Source organism: Oxyura jamaicensis, chromosome 12, assembly GCF_011077185.1.
Source record: "Oxyura jamaicensis isolate SHBP4307 breed ruddy duck chromosome 12, BPBGC_Ojam_1.0, whole genome shotgun sequence".
NCBI lineage: Eukaryota > Metazoa > Chordata > Aves > Anseriformes > Anatidae > Oxyura > Oxyura jamaicensis.
Window position 1 is genome coordinate 5,175,153 of NC_048904.1, and position 26,650 is coordinate 5,201,802.

Here is a 26,650-nt window from a genome sequence, read left to right on the forward strand (position 1 = left end):
TCATCTTTCTCGTTAGGAAGAACATTCAACTACATCATAAACCGATATGCTGGGCATGGTGTAGCATAGTTGGCAATAGCAGCAGAGAGCAGCAGGACAATAAGCAGACTGCTCTATGGAGACTGGATATGTATACACTGGAAGGGAAGTATATGTTTTTTTTTTTCTTTCTTCCTTTCTTTTTTTTTTTTTTTCTTTCCCCAAAGACAATTCCTATGGTCCTCGGATGCTAACCAATATGAAGAATGTTACACATTCACGACACCTTACAAAAAATAAGGCTGATCCATTTTGCATGTTTTCAGTTTCAATGCAGAACACTTTGTCGAATGGATGGAGAATAAATGAGGCCAAAGCACCTGTATCTCCCCTGATAGCCAGACTGAGCAAGAACATACAGTGGGCTTGAGATTCCCTTGCAGAGTGCAAAAGGTTATTCTTTGGGTAATTTCATTGCCATCAGCTGAAATCTCTGTTTAAAGGCACAAGAAAGAAAATTTACCAATTTGCATTTATTCTCCAAGTCACTTTCATAATCAGCTGAGATTTTTTCCGTCAATAGCAGCTAACACACAAAAATCATTTGAAAGTCTGTGCCATGCAAATGTGCAAAATTAATACATATTTCAGTTCAAAGTACTATTCTACTCTAGGAAACAACCCAAACACTTAGGAGACATTCAAAGTGAATAAATCCATTCTTTGGATGTATTCTGCTCTTTTCTCCCTAGCAGTATGCTGATAATGTACCTTACTCCTGTGAAGCCTACAGAGAAAATCAAAGAACAAACTTTATCATTTTTATTTTACTGCAAAATCAACACAGTTAATTCTAACTGCCTAATTTCTCCTGCCTGAATATAAAATAGGAAAAAATGCAAATTCTCTGAACTTACTCTGATCTTAGTATGTGATTAGTTATTTTTTTTATTATTATTATTATATTTTTTTTTTCCAACAGAGTTAATTAAAAAAGACACACTGAAATAGAAATTAAGCAAAAGGCTATTTCATAAAATTAATCTTCTTAAACCCAAGGGTCACAAAATAAAGTAAAAAACCTGCAGGATCCAAGCATGCTGGCATCAGATATTACCCAAGTAAGCTAGCTCTTTAGCCCCTGCCCCCTATCCCCAGATGCCTTCTTGAGGGAGAAAAAAAAGAAAGAGGGAAAAAAAAAATATTGTGTTACTCTTTCAACTAAATGGGAAATGTCATTAAATGGGGAACTAAACCAAAACAAAATATGAACAGTGTATTGTGGAGAAGCAAGAAAAAAATGTTGAGTTTTGGATACTGGACTTAGTTTGTTTCTGAAGTTTACTACCCAGAGCTTTTTAAACAAGGCAGTTTCTGAAAGCACTGCCTTCATTAGTGCAGGAAAACACAACTTAAACGGCCAGGCAGAAAATGGCTGAATTAAGCTCTTTTTTCCCTTTCTTTAATGGTACTGATTCTCAAAAGATTAAAAGTAGGTTAGGCGAATAATAAAACAGCTATGTTTCTAGTGTCTACCTGACAACAGCTTTTGTAGAAGTGAATAATTACATGAAAATCACTTCCCTTCTACCTCTTTTTGGGACTTCTGTGGGTTGCTAGGCAGTCTCTCTCCTACCTTCTGCTAATGTTACTTACAGAAGGGATGAATACAGCATATTCATTATGAGAATGGTGAGCTGAGGGGGAGAAGGACCTAAATACTTGAAGTTTTGTTTATTCACTGCTGTCTTTGGAGACCAACACTATAGCTCAGATTACTTTACACATTTAAATGCTAATTTACCCAGGCACGACTTAGCCAAGTACCACCCTGATAAAATGGAACAGAACCTTCCTCAATACAGGAGCCACACTAGTAGTATGTTTCTGTGTTGCCAGCCAATGTTGAAAGTCAGGTGCTGGATGGAGCAAGGCACAGTGAGGCTCCTTCTGAGACTTGCAGTAAGAACGCTTTCACTCTCTGACTGCTTCTCCTGACTGAAAAGATGTTTGTTATGAGTCTGGTTTACTTTCCTGAACTCCTTAACCCCAAATTTAGGAGATATCTTAATTGTTTTGGCTCGATTCCAAACCTAGCAACCACCCGTACTGTTGTACTTCCCTGCTTCTATAATCGTGAGTGCACCCATATAGATTAGGGTGTATGTCCCTTTTTAAAAATTAATATTACTCCAAATCCCCCTTCCCTGCAAAGTGCTACCTGAGATAATCATAGAATCATAGAATCATAGAATATTCTGAGTTGGAAGGGACCCTTAAGGATCATCAAGTCCAACTCTTGACACCGCACAGGTCTACCCAAAAGTTCAGACCATGTGACTAAGTGCACAGTCCAATCTCTTCTTAAATTCAGACAGGCTCGGTGCAGTGACAACTTCCCTGGGGAGCCTGTTCCAGTGTGCAACCACCCTCTCTGTGAAGAACCCCCTTCTGATGTCAAGCCTAAATTTCCCCTGCCTCAGCTTAACCCCGTTCCCGCGGGTCCTGTCACTGGTGTTAATGGAGAAAAGGTCTCCTGTCTCTCGACACCCCCTTACGAGGAAGTTGTAGACTGTGATGAGGTCTCCTCTCAGCCTCCTCTTCTCCAGGCTGAACAGGCCCAGTGACCTCAGCCGTTCTTCGTACGTCTTCCCCTCCAGGCCTATCACCATCTTCGTAGCCCTCCTCTGGACACTCTCCAACAGTTTCATGTCCTTTTTATACTGTGGTGCCCAGAACTGCACACAGTACTCGAGGTGAGGCCGCACCAGCGCAGAGTAGAGCGGGACAATCACCTCCCTTGACCTACTAGCGATGCCGTGCTTGATGCACCCCAGGACACGGTTGGCCCTCCTGGCTGCCAGGGCACACTGCTGGCTCATATTCAACTTGCTGTCTACCACGACCCCCAGATCCCTCTCTTCTAGGCTGCTCTCCAGCGTCTCATCGCCCAGTCTGTACGTGCAGCCAGGGTTTCCCCGTCCCAGGTGCAGGACCCGGCACTTGCTCTTATTGAACTTCATACGGTTGGTGATCGCCCAGCTCTCCAACCTATCCAGATCTCTCTGCAAGGCCTTACCACCCTCATTCGAGTCCACGACTCCTCCAAGTTTGGTGTCATCAGCAAACTTGCTCAAAATACCTTCTATTCCTACATCCAGATCATTTATAAAAATATTGAAAAGTACCGGCCCTAAAATGGAGCCTTGAGGGACCCCACTAGTGACCGCCCGCCAGCCTGACGCAGCCCCATTTACCATAACCCTTTGGGCCCTGCCCGTTAGCCAATTGCTCACCCATTGTATGATGTTTTTATTTAGCTGTATGGTGGACATTTTGTCCAGTAGGATCCTATGGGAGACCGTGTCAAAAGCCTTGCTGAAGTCCAAAAAAATCACATCAGCTGGTTTCCCTTGGTCCACCATACGGGTGATCTTATCATAAAAGGAAATCAAGTTAGTTAGGCAGGACCTACCCTTCACAAACCCATGCTGGCTGGGACCAATGACTGCTTTGTCCCCCAGGTGCGCCTCAATAAGTTAGAGAACCATCTTCTCCATGATTTTACCAGGCACTGACGTGAGACTGACAGGCCTGTAATTGCAAGGGTCTTCTTTCTGACCCTTCTTGAAAATCGGCACAACATTTGCCAGCTTCCAGTCTACCGGGACCTCTCCAAATTCCCAGGATCGTTGAAAAATAATTGAGAGAGGTTCCGCGATGACGTCCGCCAGCTCTTTCAGCACCTGGGGATGAATCCCATCCGGACCCATGGACTTGTAGGGATCGAGGTGGAGTAGCAAATCCCGCACACGTTCAGGGTCGGTTGGGAGTTTGTCATCCCCACCGTCCCGGTCCTCCAGCTCGGGGCACCCTGGGTCCCAAAGCCCATCATCGGCAATGAAGACAGAGGCAAAGAAGGCGTTAAGCGTTTCTGCTTTGCCTATGTCATTGTCTGTGAGGAGACCTTCCCTATCAAGGAGCGGCCCTATGTATTCTTTAGTTCTCCTTTTTCCATTCACATATCTAAAAAAAACCTTTTTGTTTTCTCTCACAGACACAGCCAGCTTCAACTCTAGGCATGCTTTGGCCACACGAACTTTCTCCCTACAAACACGAACAGCATCCCTGTATTCTTTCCATGACACCTGGCCCTCCTTCCAGTAGCGAAACACTCTCTGTTTCCGCCTAATCTCCATTAGAATGTCCCTGGTCAGCCACGCCGGCCTCCTGCCCCGCCTGCCTGACTTGCGATATTTAGGAATTGCCTGATCTTGTGCTTCTAGGAGGCATCGCTTAAAGAATGACCAGCTCTGGTGGACATCGAGGCCTTCAAGAGCAGTTTCCCAGGGGACCTTGCTGACTAGTTCCCTGAGCAGCCTGAAGTCCGCTTTCCCCATATCTAGGGATGAGGTTTTGGTGGCACTTTTCCTTCTGTCACCGTAAATTTTGAACTCAACCACTTCATGGTCGCTATGACCAAGGCGGCCACCAATCACCACATCTCCCACCAGACCCTCTCTGTTTTCTAGCAACAGGTCTAGGAGGGCACCTTTCCTAGTTGGCTCCATTAGCACCTGCACCAAGAAGTTATCATCTAGGTGCTTCATGAACCTCCTGGACTTGCTCGTGTCAGCCGTGTGGCACTCCCAGTTAATGTCTGGCAAGTTGAAGTCCCCCATAAGGACAAGGGGAGTTAATCTCGAGGCCTCTCTTAGTTCTGTAAAAAATGATTTATCGGCGCTATCGTCCTGGCCAGGCAGTCTGTAATAGACTCCCACAACGACATCCCCTTTATTCGTTCGTCCCTTGATCCTTACCCAGAGGCTCTCAACTTTGCCATTGCCGACCTGAAGTTCCACACAGTCCAGCCCCTGCTTCACATACATCGCCACCCCACCACCTCGCCTACCCTGCCTGTCCCTCCTGAGGGGCTTGAATGCTCCTTTGAGACAGCAGCTATGTGCACCTGGTTTAGGGTAAGGCAGTGTGAACCAAGTCCAGATGCTGGCATCAGATGCAAGGCTTTGTGGGTTTTAAAAAAGCGTCTGATTTCCAAACTCTGATTTCAGTCTTCTAAGCCTGCAATTCACTCTGATTATGGACTTTCTTTTGACATCCCCACAATTACCTCGTGCACCATGATGCAACAGGAGATGAGAAAGAGGACAGAGGCTTTGTATTCTCTTCCCAGACTCAACAAATTCTGAGGGTAAGATTCAAATACACAAACCAGCACCTCAATTAAGAGAAATCTCAACCTGGAAAGAACTGAATTGCTAAAAGGACTGCATTTTTTTTAATATCATTTTGTTACTTGTTTCTTACCAAATGTCTCCTTAATTTGGTTAATCACAGAGAACCACTAGCTGCACACCCCATGCGCCCCACGCATCTATGCAACTTTGCTCCCAAACTTAACATCATTACAGAAACACCACAAAGTAACAATATCCAGCTGCAAATCTCTTATTTCTTTCAATTGCAGTCAAGTGTACTGATTTCTTAAGAGCATTCTCCTCCCGCTCCTTCACTTTTTTCTTTTAACTAAACACAAGAAATGCTGATAACATTTTTAAAATGAGGGTGCTGATTAGCGTTCCTCTTTACTCACTGCAAATGATCACCAAATGATCTCAGAATGAAATATTTGACTGTTGCCACATACAATCCAGTGCCTATAGACAGTCCGAAGTATTTCAATATATTTATACTCGATTGAATTCTGTGCTTGATGGCAGAGATCATCCTAATTTCTGGAGTATTATGAATTCCAACCAAAACGTTTTTAAGACCTTTTTTCTTTAAATATTCAATTTTCATAACTTTTGCCAGAAAGCAGAGTTCTGGGGTTTGTTTATTATTTAGGTTGTGGGGGGAGAACGAAGCAGAGGAGTTAGAAAATGTAGTAGGATTGTCTGTTTTTAGTAAATTGACTGATGCAAGATACCTAATTTCTATTACAGAGTTGCTTGACTGTAATATCACAAAGCAGACCATTCTCTGATAGTATTTTTTGTTTATTCCTGATACTCTCTTAAGATTCTTATCCAGCATCCTTGAAGCTGGAGGAACACTGGAAATATTAAAACCAGTATCGTTTTTGTTATATTTATTTTAACAGTAAATATACTGTTCATGAAATTCAAAGAGTTCACCTAACTTGGAAAATTATAGAAAACTGTTTTAAATGGTTACTTAACCTAGCCTATATAAAAAAGTTAATTCCCAAGATTTTTTTAAGTAGTTTTCTTAAAAATATTTATTTTAGAAACTGCACTTTTAACACTGTAAAGAGCAGAGTTTGAATTGAAAGTAAATACATTATAGAAATATAAGGATGATTTAAATTCTTCTTCTTATTGAAAACCGGCCTAAACCTCATGCTAAACTAAGTATTCCACAAAGAAATGCCTGTCCACTTTTTCAATATAGACACTGTCCATTGTCCAGTGATGGTACATAATGGTCTGAAGTAAAATCTGACCAGGGAGAAAAATGTTTTATATTGCATAGGTGATAGTACTTAAACAATTATTGCAGTTCAGTGCTGAGCCAAAGATTTCAGATGTATTAATCAATTAATACCATGTATTATTCATGCACTGGACCAATTAGAACACATATGAAATATAATTAAGAATATTTGAAATCACATTTAATTGCATGGGAACTATTCTTAAAATAGAGGATAAATATATTGAAAAAAAGCATTTCCTTACCTTTAAATACTACAACAACTGACAAAAAGACCTTTTGTAGACCTGCAACTCAAAGACAGACTGTAAAATTGCACCTTAAAGATTATTTTCAAATAAAAAATACTTTAGACAGAAGTGGAACTCTCATGGTATGGGAACAAGGGTGTAGCACACTTGGGACCTATACTGTTTTCAGTACTTATACACTAGACTTTTCCAACAGCAAGGTTATGCAACATGGCTGCAGAATACAGTGAAGTGTGTAAGCGCGTGTTAGTTTGTTAAGCAGCCTCAGAATAGAGTAAAATTTTTAAACTGGTATGGTCATATGCAGGCTATAGCTGTTCTGTCCACCCAAGGGGGATGCTGTACTACAAGGTAGAATGCAGCTGTGTTGTGGAGGCTGCGAACACATACCTGAATCAGAGCAAAAAACAAATGCTGCCATTAGGAGTAAGTAAAAAGCTGTCTAATATGATGCCAGAAAAATAACTGCCAGAGTGGACTCAGTTTACTTCAGAAAAAGAGAGTTCCTGCCTGTAGACAAACTATTTGCACCACCAAAGAGAAATTGTCATATCAAAAGCACAGTTTTTCCACGAAAGTTATTGCCATATTGGAAGCTTTTATAGGATTCTTGTATCATTTGAGTCCTGCTCTTTCCAAATGGCAACTGTAAGACAGCCATGGTGCCAAAGTCTGTCTGCGACCTAGGTTAGACACTATGAGGGCGGTTTAAACTAAGAATGAACCCTCCTGAGCTTTCCTATAGCCAATGGAGAAAGATCATATCCTCCTAAAATGTTATGCAACCCATAAGTGGGTAGCATACAGCACCCTACAGAGGAACACACTTCCTTCTGCTGTTTATGCGGGGAGTTGGAAACACTTCATTAAGCTTCATCAGTAGGATACCTAACATCAAAGAGCATGAACTCCGCTTTTCAGGAGTCCCTGGTGATTTTCAGTGGGACCTGTGGGAACTGAAGATGCCTAGCCACCTGAAGTCTTGAATGCTCTTACTCTAGTTGCAAATTTCACTTCTAACACCTTTTAATGCTGGTAAAGTGATCTTTTCTGTGGGTCTGGGCTTTATACATACAACCTCTTTTTTTTCAGTGACTCCAGTCAGCAAGTAATTGTAAGAATTGTAATTGTCTGTCTCTACTGATTTTTCATGGAAAGCAAAGCGCAGCAGTCATAAGAGCATAGCTTTCTAAACCACAGCATTGCCTTTCTCCAGCCACTGCCAAAAACATAAAAACCCAAAGGCAAATTAAGCAAAAAATCAGTAGTAGTATTGACTTTCCCAGAGGTAAAGAACGTATTTCCCCTTCCCAACTACACTGGCGTAGTGCCATGGACGGGCACTTCACCATTGGATTCTGGCCCAGCTGCTGGAGTTGTGCCACTGGCAGCTGCATTTCAAAAATTAAGAAACTAATCATGTTTCTATAGCATTTCCAGTGCAAAATTAATCTGTCTCTATTTCCACAGCCTGTTCTTTCTATTCCCTATGTTCCTTCTATATTTGGTGTTGGAAACATCAGAAGCTGCTGGTAAATCTTACAAACTAAAAAATAACCAAAAAACAGATGAACCCCAATCCAGAGAGGTTATTGCTCCATTTTTTTTTTGGAAGTGGTCAGCAAGCGTATGAACTAAGGTGATGTACACCAATTTTGATTTTCAAAAGGATTTTGGAAAAGTCTGTCACCAAAAGCTGTTTAAAAAACTAAGCATCTTTGCTTTACAAAAGAAAGTATTTGCTGGATAATAAAAAAATAATTAAAATTAAAACAAACAAACAAACAACAACAAAAAAAAAACTCATGGTAAAGATAGTAAACACCTGGTAAAGTAGATTTTGTTTGTTTGTTTGTTTTCCTTCAGTACAAGGAGGCCACCAGTGGAATACTACAATGACCTGTGCCTCTGCTGATCAATTTCTTCACAACTGCGACATCAGGCTAGTCAGATCAGGCTGGCAAAGATGGTAGTTAAAAAAAGATGTGACACATAGCTAATTGCAATGATGTATTTTATGAAAATTAAATGATGGACAACAATAAATTACATTCAAAGTAATATACATGAGAAAAAGCAATTCTGTTTTGACATACGGGCTCTTTAATAATTTTGATTTGGAAGCACTATGTTAAGAGTATTATAATAATAATAATAAAAAAAAAAAGAATAAAAGAGTTATGTTAGACAGTTCCAACATAGCAGTGGTCAATAAAGCAAATTAAGTGATAGGCACTATTAAGGGAGTAATACAAGGAACACTAAGGTCAAGAATAGAATTATACCACTGAATAAATCCATCATGTGCCCACCTCTTGAATACTCCATACAGTTCTAACTATAGTTTACTCACAAAGTTCCAAAATAATCTGAAAGGGTTAAGAAGATGAAACACACAATGAAAAATAGCTTTATATTTTGTGGTAATTATAACCCACACATTCAAACAGGCTAGTTGACAACAGTCTGGAAGGTCCCAGGGCACAAGTTCACCACAATTCAGTTACATGACCTTAAGTCCAACAGCACCCTGGGCTAAGCATTGGGAGGAGCCTTACCAATAGGTTAAGGGAGATGGGTGACCCTTTTTCTCTGCCAAGTACTGTTGGGACATACAGATTGCTGTGTCCAGTGCTGGATCCAGTACAGAGACACACAGACTTATTGAATGAGTCTGGTGAAGGGCCACAAAGATGATTAAGGGTCTATGGCATAAAACATAGAAGAAGAAGCCAAGACAGCTGGGACTGTTCAGCCTGGAGATGAGAAGACCTGAGTGATTGTATCAATGTATATAAACACCTGATGGGGAGGAAGTAAAGAAGAGGAAACCAGGCCCTTCCCAGTGGTGCCCAAGGAAAGGTCAAAGAGGCAACGAGCAAAAACTGAAACATGGCACATCCCTTTTAAACATAAGAAAAAACATTTTACTGCAAGGGTGGTCAATCACTGTCAGCCTGAGAGATTGTGGTCTCTCCATCCTTGGAGATGTTCAAAACCCAACCAGACGTGGCTCTGAACAACCTGTTGAAGTTGCTTTGGGCATGGAGGCTGGACAAGAAGATCTCCTGAAGAGATCTTCCAGCCGCAACTATTCTGAGGTTACAATTGAGTTGGGTAAGACATTTTCTGGAAAAGAAGTGACTGAGTTGGGATGTCAGAGCAGTTAACAAGTCATGAATGGTGAGGAAAGAATAAGTAGGGATCTTATGTTCACTGCAATCAATGCAAGAAATTTTGGATCATCAGATGAAATCTGTAGGAATAGGAAGGATGGAAGGAAGAAGGAGAGGAGGTAGCTCTTACTGATAGAATGAGCAGACCTGTGCAACTGGTTGCCAAGAGAGGTTGTGAATGCTAAGTTTTCATGGGTTGTAGGAAAACTACATGGAAGGGAAATCCATTGAGAATTTCTGAGCATAAAAAGCCACATGGAGCTCAGAAAATCACCTGATTTGATAATACTTGCACGTCCAAAGAGTACTAGGGACAAATATTATATATTGCACATGGAATCTTATGTCTACTGCTAGAGACTGCATACTGAGCTACAAGTTCTTTGCATATTATCGTATATACTTTCAAGTAAATAATATATTGCCTTTCTCCCCTGCTGTCCAACAGGCTTAGAAGAAGCTCTCATTAAAGATCTGCAAGGCTGCTTTGTATGCTTCCTTTAACACCTCCTGTACTGCAGAAGAAATTATTTGCTCTCCATTTTACTGACTAACATTATCTAGTTGTTTCCTCACATGAAGAGAACCTTTCTCTGGTTCTCTTCATCTCTCACCTGATATTGCAGGTACCCAAACAAGGACTGTTATGTTTCCATATCTGCACAACTTCTCCCACCAATCCATGAAAGGGATTGTGAAAATTCTGAACGATTACTATGAAAGTATTAAAGATACAAATTAATCATGAATCTGCAGCAGTCAGCCACTGATGTGTGATTTTCTGTTCACATAAACATGTTCTGACCAGCTGGCATAAACTTCCTGCGTAGGGGCACAGGAAACTGCACCTGCAGGATGGCCACCCCAGCACGGGGAACTTGCCAACATTGCTGGACAGAAATTATCCAGCAGAAACATGCTCAAACTGCAGGTTATATGTGGGCTCTTGTGTTCAGCAGTTCACAATTGACCTACCCATAATGAATTGAATGAATTTATAATTTTGGCCTAAACATCCTCTGGAAGTGAATTTCACCACTTAATTATCCATTCAGTGTTTTTCTAAACCCACTGCAACTCCATTTTGACAGACTTTCACCAAGTCCAAGGCAGGGTTCCAGTATGACCTCCTGAATTATTGGCTGACTGTCCCACAAAACAGGGAACGGTGCCTTGGCTGCAGAACTAGGAACGCTACACTCTAATTTCAGGTCTAATAATGTGTAAAGCTTCCCTCTGCCCAAAAAGAAAAAAAAAAGGGGGGGGAAGACTGTTTCCTATATACTGCCCTGTAGAGTTACCACTGCTGTTTAATGAGCAGACCAGTCTTCTAAGGAGCATAATGGATGAGATAATTATCTGAAAAGCCACTGTAACTATTTAATTGTTTACAATACCCACCAAAACTGTTGTCCAGCTTGCAGCTAATATCTGAATACCTCTACTATAGTCCATTTGTTTGGAAAACTATTTATTGACTAAAGGCCAAATGAAAAGGTGAATGGAGATGCTTTTAAAAAACTGAAAACAAACAGGAATGTCTCTAGAATGACAACTAAAAAACGTATCATCATTACACAAATAAATGCTTAACTGGAAGCAGCATTGATTTCACACTGCCCACATAATAATCTAAACATTGCCCTTCACTAGGAAAATAAAACCTGAATGTTGAGGCAGAAAAAATAAGAAAGAAACAATTTAAAATTAGTTACCTTTTTTAAATAGCAGATTTTTTTTTAGAATTTTTAAAAACACAGAGAACTGAAATCTTGTGCAATGCACTCCTTAAATATTGGAACTGATAATATAGGTCAACAACTCAGAATAGCAAAGGGTATAATTCTATTACAACTTAATCATGTTTTAGTCACTCAGGCTTCAACAAAGCTACAAATGTGGAAAATGTCATTCTAGCTTGATAAAAATTGCCCTGGAAAACTAAGAAAAGCCATACAGTTAATCTGAAACATTTTAAATCCTGTTTTCATTTGAGAACTGTCATTTTCTGACCAGTACAACTTAAGATAATAAAACCAAAAGGATTCAAATGACTATCAAGGCAGCCCAACAAAAATATTCTATCACTTCAGCTACTTACGTACTTATTATAAATATGGACATAAATACACATTTGGATATAAATATATAAAAAAAATATATTCAATCAGTACAAGTGTAACACAGTGTCCTCTTCTAATTGCTGCCAAACCCAGTTACTCAGGGAAGGATACAGCAAACATATACCAATTTTAGTCCAGTTAAGCTGTATCAAAAAGTTTTATAACTTTGTGTGTGGAAATGACTTAAGTATAACACCACGGAAATGCTCTCCTAAGGTGACTTTCTTTTTCCAGGGTCAGTGCAGGAAGCCCAGGAGTCCCACCACCTCTCTCACCCCTGCCACGTACCTTCTGGCCAGAGCTGCTGCCAGTGCTTGCTCAGCCTTTTGGCTGCATGTCACCGGTAACCCACAGGCTTTAAACCACATTGCTCTGATGTTTGGTGCCCTGTTTTCTGTCATTTGTACTATCACATTCAAAAAATTGGATAAAAATATTTGTAATGTAAATGTAGAAGACAAGTAACAGTAGCCAGCCAAGAATCCATGGAACTGTCTGCATGACAGCCCAACAAAGCACATAGAAATGAAAAGCCAATAAATGTCTTCAAGCAACAATTAAGGCTAAATGGATTCACGATCACTGTCTACAGCAAACTGAGTTAAAATGAAAGGCTACATATTACTTATCTCTCTCAGTCAAAATAGAAAAGCTCTTCTAGGAATCAAGAGTAGGAATCCAAAGTTACTTCACAGCTAAACCTTCAGAATATCAACTCTGTAGAAGCACTGCCCAGCTTTAAATGGCTTCAGCTTTACTCAGTTATTTCCTCAGTGAGTGTATGCAGCCAAAACCACATATATTTATTCACTGAGGTCTTGAAGAGTCCACATTCATATAAACTTTTTTCTCCCTTAGCCTCTTGAATTGATGAAAAAATATTATGAAATACTTGAATCTAATCAATGATCAATACTTTTGATCAATACTGAACAAGCAATGGTCATTAACTTCGTCATTTTATAGAAGGATAGAAGAAGTAATTAAGGCTTTAAATTCATCCCTCCCCATACTCTTAACTTGTACACACGTCTTAAGTCTCCAATACTAAATGTAATGGCCAGCTGAAGATGGGAAGTCACGTATTGCCTGCAACAGACATCAAGCACTGCTACCAAGGGTGTATGGGTACGCGACTGCCAGGAAGGAGTTTGGTCTGGTGCAGAGGGGTAGGTAGATCAGCCACTGACTTGTTCTGTGGACTGGGACAAATCTGAGTGTGTGGATGAAGAGCAAGGCTGTAGCTCTGCAGCTGGCAGGGGACCACTACAATGACGCAAACATGTTAATTTGGTATGTACCATCTCAGAGTCTCAGAGTTTATTACTGATGAATGGTAACTGGAATCTGCTTGGAACTGGACAAGAAATCCTGGCATCCACCCACAGTTATGTGGCAAGAATCTCTCAGACTCCTAGCAAGATTAGAGGAAAAACATAACCAACCAATCTCAGATCTCAATACTTTATTTATTTTTTAAAGGCCATTTGAGGTTTTCTACAATTGTTCTGTGTTACAGGAAGTCACTGAGACTCCACCTGACAGTTTGACAGTTTGAAGAGTCTCAGATCCCTAGAAGCTATAAATCCTCCTCATAACACTGAGCTACATAAGGGGCTCAACAGTTCTAAAAATCAGTTCCCTAGATAATTTTTGTAAATAAATGTAAGAGGGGAGGAAGAAAATAAAGTAATAGATCAAATTAGTTTTAGACCTTCAGGCAGACACTTGTTATCACTTCCCTGTGACAGACTTGCCCTGGAGAAGTTAATTTGGAAATAATAATAATAATAAAATGTACTGCTGATATCCGAGGCTTATTTTAAATGCTTATCTGAAATGCTCAAAGAAACGTTCTGTTACTTTGTCTCATATCCAGCCAGGAGCATGGAATGATGCATAGGTCATTCCAAACCAAAAACATCCTTGATGTTGTGCTTGTCCCTCAGAATCACCTGTGTGTTTCTCTTCCTTCTGAAGAGTAACTTGCTTCTGTTTGATACCGCCAGTCTACAGTGCTCAATACATTATGATAGAAAGAAGACATAAAGGATCTTTTTTTAATTATTATTTTATTTCTTCCTCTTTCCCACTTGTTGCTAGTCTTTTGTTCTTTAACCCTATATTTTGGCAATCTGCACCCCTTCTACTTGCACCTGTATGACTCTGAAGCTAAAGCCAAAATCTAAGACACCTTATATAATAACAATAATTAAAAAAGAAAAAGAAAGAAAATCCCTCAGACTAAAAGAGATATATTTGGAGTTGTGCTTGGCAGAGTCATTTCTTCAACAAATCGCTTATTTAGTGGCTATGCCTTTTGCCTTAATCTTTTTGTGACAAAAACTATTAAAAATCTGCCATAGAGTTATGTAAGTACAAAAGTACAGGTATTAGTGACCTACCGGTACTGAAAATCATTGCTTACTCAGTCTGAAAACACCAAGGAGAGTAAATTAGCCCCTGTATTATTTCACCTCTGCATCATTCACTCAAGCTGAGGCACCTGTCTCTGGAGTGGACATAATACTGTGGTCATTCCAAGAGCGCTACAGAAACAGCACAAAAGGAAACTTCTCCTAAGCAGGAAAAGTCTGATTCAGGCAGTTGGTGACTGAGTTACATTTCCAAGACACCTTCCTCTCTCCACTGATGAAAGAGGCAACCATTTACAAAGCAGGTACCTTACTTACACATTAGTTTTATACCTGTGGTTAAATATGGTGTCTCTGGACCACCTTAACTAGTCTGTTGTGGCTGCCATGATACAGAACAAATCATTTTAGTTCGTAATCCCTAATCATGATTCACATTTCTTGCATTCCTCAATAGGATAGCAACTCACTGTAGGCTAGTGTCCCAGCTATACCTTTTTCAGGCAAAGGCAGTGAGTTAACTGCCGCGATCATTTTCCACTGATGTTCTGCTCACCTTCACGGATGGATAAACAACTGCATCTACACCTCCGGGCTGGGAAAGTGCCTGCCTGCTCTCACTACACCTTTTCATGAACATCCCTCAGAGTCACCATGTTGTTGTATTATTTCACACAGAGGGATTTAGAGTATTTTAAAGGCATGAGTTGTGTTTAGAGTGACAGGAACTGTATACCCTGCAATAACTGCAATATTTTAGTAAACAAGCCACCCAACATTCACCAAAATTTTGTTAAGATGCTAGGGTTTTTTGTTTGTTTGTTTGTTTTGTTTTTAAAGAAAGAACTGGGCAATGAAAAACCTTTCATTTACAACATGGAATTGGCAGAAATTTTTAGTAAAACAAAGTTCAATTAAACAAACAAACAAACAAAACCAGCAAAGCACTAGAATAAAAAAAAAAAAAAAAGAAGTTGAGGATTTGTACTCAGGATCTGCACTTCTTAAAGCTCACATTCAGGGAGCTACTGAAGGTGTTGCCCTTGTTTGATCAAATATTAAATTCTGCAGAATAATGAAGATTTAGTTTGTATTATTTGTAAATTATGTCAAATATTATAAGAATCTGGTCAGAGTCTGAAAGTTTATTTTGCAAATTCAAATATTATTTCCCTATTTTAAATAAAGCATATGATTTTTAATTCCTAAACAAGATTTCATTGCAAAATGTAATGATAGCAAAAAGGCTTAATGAAAATATTTCTTTAAAATAAAAACTCTTCTTAAAGTTCTGGTCTGTGTGAAATATTTTGTGATTTACTCTGCCACGTTATCAATATGTGAACACAGACTTAAGTACAAAATCACCAAGAACCAGATTCTGCCTCCCATTCCATATAAATTCAGCTGTGCTTTCCTGATTGAAATGTTCTCTGAAAGTTACACATGGGTTGATAATAAACAAACAAATGAAAGATCGGTGAACTTTTATCCCAAACCGCATCAACATCTGATGATTTCCTGCCAAGTCTGTAACAAATTTATGCAATGAATTTATTGCCTCTGTGACAAGCAAGTGCTTTCTTTCCTGTCCTTATTTACAGTCCTAAATTGTAGTAGTAGAATTTAGCTGGCACTCGAGTAATAAAACACATCATTGCCTCTGTTCTTCTGAAGGAATACAATTTATTTGCAGCCAGCATTTTGGTGCAAATGGCCACAGAATTCACAGTTTATCTGAGCCTCCATGTTTAAAGTAGATGTCTACAAACACCCCTATGGGAAAATACGGTAACATACGGCAAGCTACAAACACAGTTAACAAAAATCTGTTTAAAAATATTAGTGATCTTTACAGGAACTCCTATGTTACAAAGTGTTCTGTCATTTAACACAGGAATAAACGCATGTCTTAAGAGACTTACTTAATAGAAAATAATTTGAACAGTGCCTCCAAGTTATGAAATGTGTCACAACAGTCTGAAGTCAAGAAGACACGCTGACCACCCCATCCTGTCATTTATCTTCATGGGAAATTTAGATGATATATTTTATTTTATATTGTATTATATAAAAAACAGCATTTTATTTATATGTGCATATAAACACTTTAAAATGCATATGGAAGAAGCGATTATGCAATGCTAAGTAAAGTAGTTGACAACCAACACTGCTTCAATGGCCTACGTGAAAACAATACTAATAAAAAGGGGAATTGCTTTATTTGTAAGGAAAGAATAATCCAAAATTTCACATAGATATTTGGAGTAGAGAGCATCAGAAAGCCACAGGTGCCAACACACACATCTCCTCATTTTTCCAATTTGCTCTCCTGGATCTGGACCCTTGCTGTGAGCTGCCTGGCAGCTGGTGACAATCACAATGGGAGAGGCAGTTTATTTTCCCACATACACACAGGCAACGTGCCAGCAGCTGGCATCAGTTGTCTCCCACCTTCCCTCTCCTTGCCTTTTCTCTGCCACTTCTTTTCCTTTCCTGCACTGCCCTTGCAAATAAAACACACACGTACGCACAAGTGTCATACAAACTACATGCTCATGGAAAAAAAGCATGGTAGGAGGAGGGAAGAACAGCAGTAAAGCACATCTAGTCGTAGGATGCACGTGTAGCCATGGCCATGCAGAGCCCCACAGCTCAGTGCGGTCCCCAGCCATTTTATGTACTGACCTGGGAAAAAGTATCTTTTCTGTTCGTCCCTTTCTGCCTTCCGCCTCACTTTGTATTTCTATTAATTCAGAGAATACCTGCAGAGGTGAACTGCAGTACCAATCTCAGCTAGGACACTGCTGAGGAAAAATGCATGTGAACCCAGCTCCTTGAAGTGTAAAAGCCTTAGTTACAGACCTTTCCGGGCTCACGGTCAACCCCTAGGGTGTGGTGCCTCTGCAATGACAGCTTGTGGGTGTGCACAGTACACGCTAGCCATTGCCATTTCTCAGGTCTGGAGGACCTTGCCCAGCCTTCCCTTTGTCAGATTGTTCTGAGAATTCAACTTTTTTTTCCTATTCTAGGATGGAGATAAAAAGAATCTCAGAAATGTATAGGGGGTGAAAAAGCACACATTGTACTGCTCTTGAAAGAATAATGATTAAGGGCACTTTTTTTTTTTTTTCTTAAACAGTTAGTGACATTTTTACTGCAAGCTGAAAGTCATTCCACCACTGGTGTAGTGGTCTTTTTCTCTTTTTCCTCTCATTCTTCTGGAATGTGTCTTCAAGGATTAACCAAAAATCCTGTTGCAATTCTTAGAATAGTTAAATATTTCTAGTGACTCTCTTTATATGGCATCATATACCCACTGGTAGCTGTCCCAGAGATGGTGCAAAAATCTTTATTTGCTTCTCTTGCTGATTATGCTCACCATGTACAAGGTCCCTTGTTATAATTCTCTTATTACCATCCATATCTCATTCCGTATTTTTGTACCATTTTTTAATTTCTCCTTTAACAAATTAAATTTTATTAACAGCTTTTCTCTTGCTGAGCAACTTGACTTCCAGAGCAACTGGCAGGCTGCACTCATTGATAGCATTAGCAGTTCTTTAAGTGTTCCTGAGAATGTACATTAACTTAAGCACAAAACAGCTCTTTGGGTTTATCTAGGTTTTTGTGGGGGGTGCCATCATTGTAAACTGAAAATTTCTGTTCTGGTAACACATTGAGCGAGCTAACGTGTGGATCCTGTCTCCCTCCAGTGGCATATCCCACTGGCCATGAGGTCTAATATAAGAGTGCAGATTGAGCGTCCCTTAAAGTCGGATGATGTCTCTCCATTGCCAAGGTTGCTAAGGGGCTGCAGGGATAGCTGGCAGAGATTCCAGGTGCCCTAGAGGCCCTAGGGAAATAACAAAATGACCCCATTCTTTCAACAAGTCTCTTCAAACTGCCAAAACCTGCTGTTGCCTGCTCAGCTTGCTGTTGCTTGTGTAGCAACAGCAAGAAACACAAGGAAAACTGTGGGGGGGAAGGAGACAAACTGGTTGCTCAGAGCTTGAAATAACTCTCCAAAGCCATAGCTGGACTTCTGAAACCCCACTTGCTACACACAAAATTATAGTCAAAATGTTATGCTGCCGAAAAAAAGGAGCTGTATATTGAGGCATGAAGCTACATCCCTGTCACTCATTTACACCAACAGTTAGCCATGATTTATCCATGATTTCAAGTTTGCGTTTCCCACCACATACTTCGATATAGCTACAATCTTTGCACAATGTAGTGACTTGTGTGTGAATACCAAGCTGTTCCATATGCACTGCAGAGGGCAATTATTTTGTCAGACGAGAAGACCCTGAGTGTATTCTCCCTGTGCATTTTGAAATGTATGTGCCCAATTGCTGCAGCACAGCTTGACTGCAAGACAGCAGTAAGTACATGTCTTTCATCAGGGGAAATGAAATGTGCTCCCAGGCTTGCCTTCAGCCCTTCTTTGGAGCAACTAGGAATAGACTCCTGGGAGTGATTTATGGCTTAGCTAAACATCTCTGTTCTTTCAGCAAGAATGCTACACCATAGCGATTTGTTAGTCTTGCTATTCTTTAAAACCACATGAGTAATTTGTATGCAAAAGCCAAAGAACACAGTAAAATGAAATAGTTTCTCATTACACAGATTATAAACTGCATTGTAGGACAAAATGTTTCTAAACATCACACCAGCTTATATCCCCTGCTTAAGTTACAATTTAAAATCTCAGTTATTTGTAAAGATACTTATAATGTAGTGCAAACAGCAGACTTTGGTTGAGAAGAACCAATTCTTCTTGAAGTTTCAATTTAAAAACCTGGGGCAGATGTTTATGGCTTAGCATGAACATGAGAGCCTCACAACTGCAGCAATATCTGTTTTTTTTTGTTGTTGTTGTTTTTGTTTTTGTTTTTTTTCCTTTCATAAAAAGAATGGTTTGAAACTTAAATTTCATATCCAATAAACAAAGGTTGTTTGTTCAAAAACACACATCAGAGTTGGAGTTGTATACATAGTAAATTCGTTTAAGGATTTTCATACCTACAGCCTTGCACAAGCTTCGGAAGTTCATTCCTCTTTTTCACATATATACTACAGCTCACAGCTGTGTGCATCATAGCTGCCTGGTTCAGAAAGCGAATACCTACTGAAGCAAACCATACAGAGGATGAGAAGAAAGAGGCAGAAAAATAAAAGTAAACCCTATACTTGTTAAGAGAACAGTATGAGTGTGATAGGAACTGGACATCCTCCTCTTCTCATCACCAACATTTTTTCCCAGCTATCTCTCTGAGAAATGGCTCCACAACCCCTCGTAACGGACAAGCGCAGCAAATGGCAGAAGGTATTACTAGCCTTAGTAGTGTTAAAAGGCTGGGAACATTTAGGACAGGTGATCTGCCTCTGAACCTTTTTTTTTTTTCTCTAAGTACCATTCTTAAAAACTAGGCTGACCACACCCTACTGAACGCATTGCGTCAAGCATATTTCTCACTAGACTACAAGTTTCTCACTTGTCACACTTCAAACAGATAAAAGCATCAAGAACTTATCCATCAGTTAGACATAGTTTCATTGCCAACAAATGGAATTTTTTTGTTTCAGTTCTAAAGATTATTACGCTTAGACAGCTACAGTGCAGTTCTGAAATCCATGCAGGCTCCTTGGTTTTCAGAGCATGAAACTACACGAAAACGAAACCACTATTTCTTCTACAGTTTTGTTTAAAAACAAGCATACAACAACAACAACAACAAAAAGGCAGCCTTAGGACCTCTTTAGGGGTAACAGTTGCCCCTACTTTTAAAGCCGAGTTCTTTTAATTCTGCCTTTGAAAACATAGGCTTGACTCGGCCTCAAGGTGGCGGTGCGATTGTGAGTTGCGAGGCTGCACGAATTAATCAGGGTTATTTTCATTCCTGCTAGAGAGATCTTGGTAAAGAATCAGAATGGCATTGCTGCTGCAGCTCTCACTGCTGAAAATTCTGCAGTTCTAAACAAAGGAAATCAAAAGTTACGGAAAGGCAAGTTCTTAAATATTTTTCCAGATTGAATGAAACAGAAAATAATGAAATATTACCAATACACCTAGATAGTATTCTCAGAACTCTCTCACACACTTGCGTATTATATGTAGTCTAATTGTATAGGAGTTATTGTATAGGAGTTGTTAACATTTTTGATGATTTGCATATTTTTTTTGAAAAAGCTAATTGCATTTATAAGATCAAAAATTAATAGCTAGGAAAAGAAACTTACGCAAACTGCAATTTGGGAGGCAAAAATAGCATTTTATTTTGTATTTATTCTAAGTGCAATTCTACTGAAAAAATGCATTTTCTCTACAACATATATCCAATTTACTAAAACATTATTTTTCTCTATAAACACGGAGCATGAAAACAGCCAAAGTTCCACAAAGGAAAATACAGGTGAAAAAATAAGTTTTTGAGACAGAGGGCAATGTAAGAGAGAGAATCATCTTTGTGCTATGAGCCTTATCTAGCTTAAAGGCTTTTTTTGTTTGGTTGTTTTTTTTTTTGTTTTGTTTTGTTTTGTTTTTCTGGTTAATATTCATTGCTATAATAGAATCATAGAACAGCTTGGGTTGGAAGGGACCCCAAAGCCCACCCAGCCCCAACCCCATGCCATGGGCAGGGCCCCTTGCCCCCAGCCCAGGCTGCCCCCAGCCCCATCCAGCCTGGCCTTGGGCACTGCCAGGGATGGGGCACCCACAGCTCCTCTGGGCAGCCTGCAACAGGGCCTCACTGCCCTCACAGCAAAGAGTTTTGTTCTCATGTCTAATCTAAATCTCCCTTCTTTTAGTTTAAAGCTGTTACCCCTGTCCTATCACTACACTCCTGGACAAAGAGTCCCTCCCAAACTTTCCTGCAGCCCTCTTTAGGTACCAGAAGGCCGCTATAAGGCCTTGCCAGAGTCCTCTCTTCTCCATGCTGAACAACCCCAACTGCCTCAGCCTAGCTTCACATGAGAGATGCTCCAGCCTTATGGTTCCCTCTTGACTTGCTCCTACAGGTCCAAGAGGTCCTATGCATTCATGCTGTGGTACACTAGAATATTTTAGACCATTTTACATGCTTACTAGAACATAACATATACATATAACAGCTGTAGCTATTTGCTCTGATAGCAGCTAGAGTTATTTCCCTAAAAAATAAAATACCAGCATGACTACTGTATTTATTCTAGAATGAGAAAGTGGACATACAAGGTCCATAGAACTCAACAAGATGCATCCAAAAGTGCCAAGGGCATCATTGCAAGGATGCTTTCTCTTATCTTTGAAAGGTCATATCAATTGGAGGAAGTTCACAAGGCCTGGATAAATACAAGCTTTATACTTGTTTTCAAGAAGGGCAGGAAAGAAGATCCAGTGAGGTACAATCCAGTCAACCAAATCTCAGTGCCAGGGAAAGTTATGGAAAAAGTCCTCTTGGAAGTATTTTTCAAATTGATGGGAAAACTGACTGGACTGCCAGCTCAAAGAATCATGATGCGAAGTGTAACTGGGTGGCTGTTATTAGTGATGTCTCTTAGTGATCAGTACAGGAGCTAACACTGTTTAACATTTTCATTTGTTAACAGTTTGGGTGACAGGATAGAGTGCTCTCTCAGCACATTGGTGGATGGTGTTAAATTGGGGAGAGTGATGTACAGCCTGGCAGGGAAGGCTGGGATTCAGAGGGATATCAAAAATCTGGAAAAATAAGTGAGAGCAACCTCATGAAATACAAAAAAAGCAAATGCAAAGTCATTCACCTGGGACACAAATCACCCCATGCAGCCACATAGACTGGGCACAAACTGGCTCAAAAACTGGACCTGGGGCTCCTGAAGAACAAGTCAGACACGAGTCAGCAGGGTGCCTTCAACTAACAAATTCAATTGCACCCTGTCCTGTGTTAGCAAGAGTCTACACAGCAGGCTGAGGGCAGTGATTCATCCCCTCTATTTGGCACTTGTGAGAATGTGAAGTACTGTAACAACTTCCTAGTGGAAGAACAAGTTCAGTGGATGGCCAGCAACATAGTTAAGGGAATTGGAGAACACTACAGATGACAAAAAATGGATTTTCCTGGACTCAAAGATAAAACTAAGAAATCTGGTTGCTCTGTTCCCTTGCTGCATGGAAGAAAAAACAGACAAGAGTCAAACTCTTGAGAAATGGAGTAAAAGTGCAGACATAGGACAACAGGCATTAGGTTGAAACATGGGAAATTATGTTTAAAAGAAAATTCTGATTAAAAGAAAAAACAAAATCACCAAGAAGGCGGTCAAACACTGGAACAGGATGTCCAGAGAAGTTGTGGAATTTCTGTCCACTGAGTTCAAAACTCACCCAGGCCGTACCCTGAGTAACCTTACCAGGTTGGCCCTGCTTTGAGCACAGGAAGTCTCATCCAACCCCTGTTATTCTATCATTCCACGCTTGATAATAATTTGTTTCTTGGGGTTTATATTGTTCATTAGTGTATATGACCATTATGGGGAAAAAAAAAATATTGGTAAACTACTTAGATCTATTTAAAGATAAAATCATGTTGAACGTTAGACTTACTTGTCAAACTATTTCTTTTATTCTAACATAAGTCACTGTCCTCTTCCTTTCTTTCTAATCCTAATTGCCCACACAGTATCATTTTTTCCCCATAACCTGGTCTCGTGTCATGACAAAATTAAGTATAACTGGAACAAGGACACAACCAAGTACTAGAGGTCCTCTCTGAAGACAACTTTTTTTTTAAAAAAATCATCTGTTGTTTTTTTTATCTTTTGTCTCTGTCTTTCAGAGAAGATGCAGACATCAGAGAGTAGAGGGGCATGCAAGAGTACAGTCACAGCCACCTAACAGCTGAACTCACGCAGCTGAGCTACTAGAGGTGCGTTGTGGAAATATTTCTGCCATCAGAAATTTTACTGCAGCATTCACACTTTCTGACTGCAAATAATAGATCAGAGAAAATTAAAATCAATCCTAACCATGATGGCTCAGATTTTCCTGTGCTTTTTATGTAATTTTCTCTGTCATTCATTTATCATGCTTAACATTCATGTGAGCTTGTATCAGAGAAAGTACAACCGGTATTCCTTCCACATGAAAATTCATTCTAGTATGCAATCCAGTCCCAAAACCCAGGGCAATTAAATTTGTTCAAGATTTTGGTAAGCACTGACTATTCAGAGAAGACCACAACCCTTAATATGTTGGCATGCTCATATCTACAAAAGATATAAATAATATTTCAATTTAAATAATATTTGCTGTTGTTGTTTTAAATATAAGGCAGTAACTCAGCCAGTTAGTAGCATACAAGCACAAAATAAACAAGAAGGCTTTATTTTTATTTCTTTCCTCATTTTAAGAATCCATTGCTGCAGCAGGGATTAAATTTACCATATAGTTATACCCTGATCCATCAAACTGTTATGTCTGCTACTCCCTAACAAAGTTTTAAATCTCTTCAGTGCATAAATGTTAGGAAAATCCCATTATTGAAAATCAAACCTTTTCTCAAAAAAAAAAAAAAAGGTAATCACTCAGCAGTGAGTACTGCACACACAAGCACTATTACATATTAAGTGACTTGAATCTGTTGAGAGAGACAACCAGAACGATATTCTGAGTCAGACTTGCACAGAAAAAGCATAACAATCCTGTCAACTTTGCAAAATACTTCTTTTGTGTGAGCTGTAGCTCAGGGAAGACCCCTATATTTAAGCTATGAACAGCAGCGATATCTTCCAGATCAGTGGTAGAGGGGCATATTTCAAGCCAATTTGAACATGGGGCTACAGAGACCTCACAGCTGGTGAAACAAAGCATTACTGAAGCTAAAACACTGTACTCCATGATTATAATGAAAAGTGTTTGGTATGAGCCCTACAGACACACAGGACAAAAGATGGCATTTTCAAACCAAGACGATCTAGTCTACTGAAAAGACAGAATATAAAAATGAGATAGAGAACACAGCACTTGAAAGCTAAAAGAAACTGAAAAGACAGATGAATAGCTGCTTAGAAAGCTAAAATGAACCATGGAATGCAAATTACGCAAAGACAAAAGATTCAAGAACTTCAAACTAAAGTGAGCCTTGAAGAGAAACTTAATTTATTTAATCCACAGTAAACATAGTTGGCACCGTGGATCAAATACTGCTATCTTAATACAGACACACAGAGTCTTCTTGGAACGATATTTAAACAAACCTCCAAATAAAGAGGAAAACAGCTTCTGGTAGTACACATGCATTATTGCTTTGATATTGTGGAGTAAGTCCAAACAAACAAGAGTGAAGATGAAAACTGGAAGCAGAAATATCATGGTCATTTCAGATGTCCTCTACTTGCTCCTTGACAAAAACCTCTAGAACAAATTCAGAAAAGGCTTGTGGAATGGTTTTGGTTTTGATACCAAAAATCATGGTTTTGAACATCAGTATGTTCTACTTTTCCATAAAACAAAAATGTGTGTGTATAGTTACATTATCACTATTTCACTACTAAAAGTTGCAATAAAGCTGAAGCAATTCCATTTTGACTTTTTCTTAATAAATTGATTTGTGCCATTGTTTTTTTTTTTTCAGTTTTATTTAAAGATTGAGAACTTTCCTTATTTGTTGAAAAGTGACTATAGGCCCTACACATAGGTCAGAAATCCTTCTTCAAATATTCTGCCAGAATTGATTAGTCTCAACAAAACATTTCAACTTCAGTGAAACTTTTCCTTTTTTTTTTTTTTTTTTTAACATAAAAATAACGCTCTAAAAACATTTCACCACCCATATTACAAATAAGCAATCTCTATTATCTCTATTATTGTCTCTATTATTGTTCACAACCCCCTATTGTGGCCCATTCTATTTCAGCTTCTTTCCCACAAAAATGAGCTGAATCTTTAAAATACTGAATGCTGTAAGTATGGAAATGCATTGGGCAAAGTCACATTGAAATGAAGGAAAAAAGTTGTCTTGTTAAAGCAAAACGTTAAGCCTTCCCAAAAGATGTTCTGGTATCAGCTGAGCTGTGTGTGTGGGACCAACAGATATACCCACACGTGTCTTAAGAGCTTTGTACTTCACAGCCTGCTTTGGCATAACACTACTACATGCTTCGGAAATTGTCATGGAAACAATGTATTTCTTTACAAATGGAAATAGTATAGTAAATAGGCATATAAAAAGCCCTTATAACCTGACAATAACGTAGCTTAGGCTTGCATGCCCTCCGTCATTGAAGGACAGAAGCAAGGGTGACAGTAGCATGTGAAAAATCCACATACAGAGCAAAATCCTGTTTAAAGGCCTCACACATAACAGTGCACAAATAAAGGAAGCGACATTTCAGCAGCAGGACCACCTCCTGCTCTCATTAAGTTGACGGACTTCACAGGTGGACGAGCCATCATGGTGCAGTACAAGAGTACTCAGCACTTCACTCTGCAGTGTTGTTCTGACAACTCAAGGTACCGAAGCCCTAGTTAAAACTGAACATAAAGTATGCCGTCTATACTCTCAGGTACATGTATGACAGTTGCATTTCTTGTCTCTACTTAGTTAAAACATATTGGGTTCATCTGAAATTGGTCTGCCTTGCTGAATTTACTAGAGCCTGAGTCATTTTATGTTGCAAAAAATAAATGGGAGTATGTCAGAGAATCCTACTGTGTTTTTTTTCCTGTTACTGTGCTAATTTCACAGGTGCACTGTAGACACCTCTAAGCAAGGTTAAGGTTAGCTGTTACAAAGCCATAGCCCATAACTGGCTATCTAACTCCATTTCCACAGTTCTTTTAACTCTCATCTATGCTGGCATACAATGGTGGAAACACCATGGAGCCCAAAAGTGGCAACATGATTAAATTTGCATCTGAAATTTTCTGTATTTTAAATGCATTTTTTCTTTCTAGTCCTTTTTTTCCTTTTGTAGAAATATTAGTTGTTAAAGGTGACCTTTACATGAGACAATTGTTTGAGAAGCTTCAGGGAAATAACCTGAAGGGTTCCCTGTATCGTCATCTGCAAAAAATCACTTCTGCTAACACATTCTCAGTAACCAGAAGTGAGTACTTAAAAAAAAAAGTTTTTGACAAATATTCCCACACTTTCTCTTTTATCTCTATCTCAGGATCCATTTAATATTATAACAGGCTTAGGAGTAACACTGTCTAATGTCTTTCACATTGTCAAACCAGATAAGCAAAATGCTATTTGCAACTTCACAAGCTCTTACAGAGAGCTCTTACAGAGTTTGTGTCATTT

General features: G+C 39.4%; 1 protein-coding gene across 3 annotated transcripts in view; it reads right to left on the reverse strand.

The window, feature by feature from the left end:
* The window catches only part of SLC6A11 (solute carrier family 6 member 11), a 125,472-nt gene that overhangs the window by 29,384 nt on the left and 69,438 nt on the right, over positions 1 to 26,650 (reverse strand). The gene's annotated exons all lie outside the window — the stretch shown is intronic.